The 6,000-nt window shown below is 36.5% G+C and overlaps 1 pseudogene; it reads left to right on the top strand.

The window, feature by feature from the left end:
* The first annotated feature begins 469 nt into the window (after nucleotides 1–469).
* Nucleotides 470–5,885, top strand: LOC103744868 (annotated as a pseudogene).
* The last annotated feature ends 115 nt before the right edge of the window (nucleotides 5,886–6,000 follow it).

Below are 6,000 nucleotides of genomic sequence, written 5' to 3'. Positions count from 1 at the left end.
ATTCACTGCTGGGAGGCCCATGTGGCACTTGATCCACTCTTCTCACAGACCTTGTGACAACCTGAGAAAAGAATTATCCAAACCCAGGTTTGAAGAATCTTAATGAGTTTATTGGACTTGCTAACTGAGCTTGGGGTGCAGGTTTGATTACAGAAGTGTGGGCACCACCCCATTCATGGAGGGGTTCAAAAGTCCACACCCAAACATAAATCTCTTGGTTCCCAAGAGCCTCACAAAATGGCGAGAGACTGGCCTCATGGTTTTCCCAGCTTTTATACCCTTAGTCCCTCCCCTGCAAGCAGCTAAGGTCAATAAACTGGCTGGAAGAGGTAAGGGGAGCAACTCCTTTGCAGAGCCCGTGGGAAGGAAGTGGGACCATGGCATGTCATCACAGGGTCAGACTAAAATCTGGGTTACATCACCCAAATTTATACTCGCCATTTGAATAGCTGGCTTTCGTATCTTTCTTATGATCTTACTTGAAATTAATCAGTTTAGGTTCTATATCATTTGCTTCATTAGTAGATTACCGATACACATATATCTGTATGGCTATATATAAACATACATATATGTAGACAGATATCTATCTATTGATTGATGCATATATATTTACATATATACTCTGAGGAATATAGGTACATAGTGAATATATATGAATACCCTGATGAATATATATATTCTCAGTTACTTAATAAAGAAGAGAGCACTTATGAATTGATACAATGGTAATGGGAAAGTTAATTATATTTACATCCTATTATGTCTTTGATTAGAGTTCAATGAATTAAATGTATCATCATTCATTTAGACTTATCATTATGAAAATATATTACATGGTTCTGTAGCACCATATCTTATTATGTCTATTAAATTAAAGGTCAAAGTATATTGGTACCTAAGATTACATGTATCTAAAATAAGTTAGTAAAGTATTTTAATTTGCACATTTACTTGCACATTATCTTTTGCATTTCCATATAAATATTTTATTTAAATATTATCTAAGATCTAGTTAATCATATATTAACAGGCTGAAGTTTTGAAAAATCTTAATTACCTAGAGATAGCATTAATGACTTTCTTTACTCAGCATCTTTACTTTGTAGTCCCAGTGATGAAATTTCAAACTAAAGTAAGCTTAAAATAACCATGTTTATAGGTATGTTACTATTATAATATTTCATTTCTAAAAACTATTATCATTTTATCCCCAAACTATTGCTGTTATTTTAAATAGTCACTCTGGAACCTATAGTGTGAAACTGAGTGACTTTGTTACATTGTAATACTTGGTGGAAATTTATAAATAAATTAAACTTTAAAATTTTTAATAAAATGTTCATTAATAGTATAACATCAAAAATATAACAGATATAAAAAATTCTCACTTAAGGGATTAGATTAATATCTTTGGGTATGAAAGTATACAAGTTTAATAAATAAATGATTTTTTTTGTAATGTCTTCAAGAGAGGACATCGTCCTTAAATGACTCTGTAGATGATGGCAGCCTAAGCCATTGAAACATAAAATATTGCTTTACATCTTCTAAGAACTGAAAAACTCTCATGAACTTGTGAAGCCAGGCCGTTTGTCAAAAATCCTCTGCCATATTTGCAATTTTATCACAGTTTGCAGTCATGAACTCTATCTTAGTAAAGAGTTCATCACTTATACACTCTAGCAATACATGTTTTCTTTCAAAATTATTATTAGTGGGACTGGAGAGATGACTCAGTCATTAAGAACATTGGCTGATCTTTCACAGGGTGTGTATTCTGTTCCCAGTACCCACATGATGGCTAACAACTGACTGTAACTCCAGTTCCAGAGGATGATGCCCTCCTCTGACTTTTGTTGGCATTGCATGACATGGGTGAACTTACATACATGCAAACAATACATTCATTCATATAAAATAAAAATATCAAATACCATATTTAAAAATTATCATTAAGAAATATGTCAGCACTATGGGCCAATTATTTCTCCTAGACCCAGTAATTAAACGTGTGCTTTAATGAATGGATGTTGTTATATTTTGGAAATATTGAAAGTACCCAGGTATATCTGATTCTCATTTTATGTGGTAAGTATACGGCTGAAAACAATGCCAGACACTGCAATCAAATATTAATTTTAAGCATATATACATATATATGCAGAAATGAAGTATGAATATATGATATTTAAATGCCAATAATAAAGTTAATCTTACCTCAATTTTATGAAGAAATTGACATATTTCAATACCAAATTTTAAGTATGTAAGTAGCTCATTGGGAATATATTAAAGAATAAATTAAGATTTCTGTTTTTTCCAGTATGTCACTGAGGGCAGATTTTGAGATTTCATAGCTTCATCTTACCTCCAATTAGCTCTATCTGATTTCTGATTGTTTGGGGGAATGTGAGCTCTCAACCTTCAGTGTCTGCCTCCTAGCCTAACCAGTGGTGTCATAACTGTCTCCCAAGATGTGGTCTTACCCCTCTGGAACTTAAGTCAAAATATCCTCTTCCTTGTGTTGCTTTGTATGTGGTGTCTAATCACAGCAACATAAAAGCAACTAATACAAGAGTTGGTCCCAGAAGGGGGGTGTTACTGGGAAGAACCTGAATATATCATTACTTTTGAAGAATGTGGAAGACTTTGAAACTTTGGACTAGAAAAATGGTTGAATAATTTGAGCAATGCTTAATGGACTGTTTTCTTAGATTCCTAACTCAAGATTTTTCAGAGGATGAGGGAAGCAAGGACTTAACCAGCAACTTCCCTAGCAGCCATTTTGTGGTATTCTGGCAGAATCTGGCTGCCTTTTGCCAGTGTCTTAATAACTTGACTAAGGAAAATTTCTTTAAAAAAAAAAATGAGAAAATTCCTATGATGGAAGAAATTTCCAAACAACCTAACAATGGGTCTATTTTAGTGGTTATTAATGGTGATACTTATGAAGTATAAAAGTATGGTGATACTTTCTATACTGAAAAAAAGCAAGAAGTACAGAAAAAAAAAAGTTCCATTTGGAGAGAGGAAGAAAACTAGTAAGTTTAATGTTGAAACCAAGAAATGTGCTAGAAAAGAGGCTGAAAGTGATAAGGAGATTAGGGCCATTGAAGAGAAACCTCCTGAGAGGCACTGGAACAATGGAAAGAGTGACTCCCCTCAGATAAGCTTGTAAATTTTGAAAAGAACTTAAGGGTTTTCTGTTCCTTAAAAGCAATTGCTCTAACTTACAAGTGCTATAGCTAGTGTGGTTGAAGAGCCATTCCAATTTGTCACCTAAACAGGATGATCCATGTTGTGCTAGCTTTGGACATTTGAAAGACACAAGGGTGAGGTGGTAATCTCTCTTTCCTGCACATTTTCTGAAAGCCATTGAGGCCAGGCTACATATAATAATGGAGTTCATGTTTAAAGAAGCCCAGGGGCAGCCATTTGGTAAAACTGTGAAAGTCTGATATGCAGTGGAAACCCCAAGGTTTTGGAGATGCAAGATTTCTAAGATACCTTCCAAGAACAGCTGCATACAGGGTGTGGAAACAGCCCAAGAGAAAGATGTATGTTGCAGGAAGCAGGAATGAAGGGGCATAGCCATCCACTACCTTTGGAACTCAAGTCCCAGACATTTGTCATGAAGCTATAACATTTGGGGTTTTCCATTCTGTGTTGCAATATTGCTTTTGTCTCATATTTCCTCACTAAGTTCTCATTACTACTTTATTTTGGATTTTCCTATTTTGGAAGTATGTAATTTGCTTTTTGATTATACAGGGAGTTAAAGTTAACAGAGTGCTTTGAGTCTCAGAAGGGACTTCAGACTTTGGACATCTGAACAGTGTTGAGACTGTTAAACACTATGGGGAGTTTTAAAGTTGGACTAAATGAAGTTTTTTCATTATGAAATAACCATAATCCTATGCGGGCCAGGGAATGGAAAGTGCTGGTTAGGATGAGAAATGATCCTCATGGGCTCAAGTGTTTGAACATTTGGTTCCCAATTGATGCTATGTGAGAAGTTTAGGAAGTACAGCCTTGCCAGAGGAAGTATGTCACTCAGAGCAGGCATGATGAGTTCATAGCCTCCTCCACTTTCGGTTGCTCTGTTTCCTGTTTGCTGTTGGAGCTGTGAGCTCTCAGCATTCTGCTTCTGCTCCCATGTCTGTCATTTGCTACAATCCCTCTCTGTCATGATGGACAGTTATCCCTCTAGAACTATAAGCCAAAATTAACTCTTCCAAAAGTTATATGAATGAGAGTCCCCCAAAAATCCTGCATCTTGGATTGAACTTCCTGCAAGGCTGATTAGCACATCAATGAATGTGGAGAATTTCTAATGTTAGAGATCCAGAGCTTATTTACAATTTATCTTGGGCCATGCACATCTCTTAATAAGCCACTCCTTGCCCACCTCTGTTTCTGACTTAAAGTCTTGTGACTTAAAGATAAAAAAAAAAAAAAAAAGTCCTAAAGAATGTATTATCTTAAAAAAGAAACATGCTGGGCATGGTGGCACACACCTTTAATCCCTAATCCCAGCCCCAGGGAGGCAGAGGCAGGCAGATCTCTGTGAGTTCAAGGCCAGCCTGGTCTACATAGTGAGTTCTAGGATAGCTGGGGCTACAGGGAGACCATGTCTCAAAAAGAACAAAAAAATTAAAAACAGAAAGAAAGACTTTCCACCAACCAAAAGACTAAGTCAGAATGTCATCAGGTACTACCTCAAGTAGAACTCTGCTTCTAATGACTCACTTACTCAGTGTACCCTCCAATATAGTTGAAGAGTATGTTGATTATCCCTTTTTTGTTCTATTACTATAAAAGGTTCATGATATTGATACTTCACTGGAACACTGTATTTAGAGAAACCAAAATCTTTGTTCCCAGCCATGGTCATTCATATTTGGCTCCAGCCTTAAGCCATATCATTTTTCCTTTGAGGTGAGAGCTGTTTGTTTTGGTGACAATTTCCCTGTACATGGTATGTAATCAAAGCAACTGATATAATTATGGTGTGCAAATGACAACCATATCATCAAGTAGACACTACAGCTCAAGTTTGAGAAAGCAGCTGCTAGAAACAAAACAAAAGCTGTGGAAGTAACATTTACAGATTTCGATAGCATCCTCTATCATATTTCAAATCCTAAAGGAGACAAAACAAAAGTGATATTCAGAATTTCTTCGAAATTCTACAAAGAACTTCAGGCACATGGAGCTGAAGAGTTATTAAAGAAAATATACAGGAGTTTCTTTGTAAACCCAGAAATTGGAAACAATGTTTCTTTACTATATGACCTTGAAAATCTGCCTGCATCCAAGGATTCTATTGTGCATCAGGCTGGCATGTTGAAGCAAAATTGTTTTGCCTCTTGATAAATACTTTCAATTCCATGAAGAGCATAAGAAAGGAGAGAACAGGGCAGTTATCCGTTATAGGGATGATGAGACCATGTATGGTAACTCTAAAGCAGAGTCATGGTAATATTCAGGACAATGTTCAAAGTTGACGATGATATGGCCATAGGAAAGATGTTCATGCAAGAATTCAAAGAAGGGTGAGGAGCCAACCAACACCACCCCCCCAAATCCTTTTTAGCCATAGGGATCTGGAATGCTGTCATGGATGACAACATTGGCTATATCACCTTTATGCTATTCCCTTGACACACCAATGCCAATGCTCAAGAAAACACATGATCCACATATTCTGAGACTACCTGTGATAGGAGGATACTATCACATCAAGTGCTCTAAGGTCTATATTCACGCATGTATAGGGGGACGGGCATTTGACTGTCCTCAAGGTGCTCAACCATGCACATCCAGGTGTCAAGAAAAGAAAAATGTAAACAATCAAAGGGAAGACATTTTCATCCCCTTAACTCTTGGGAACAAAAGAGGAAACATTGTCCATGGAAGGCTGGACTGCTTGCTACTAGATAATCGTAGCCCTGAATGTTGCACCTCTACAGGTTCTTAAGGGATTCTCAGTTCATG

This window comes from Nannospalax galili, unplaced genomic scaffold, assembly GCF_000622305.1.
Source record: "Nannospalax galili isolate Female #2095 unplaced genomic scaffold, S.galili_v1.0 scaffold303, whole genome shotgun sequence".
NCBI classification, from domain to species: domain Eukaryota; kingdom Metazoa; phylum Chordata; class Mammalia; order Rodentia; family Spalacidae; genus Nannospalax; species Nannospalax galili.
This window is presented reverse-complemented; position numbering and strand designations above follow the sequence as displayed.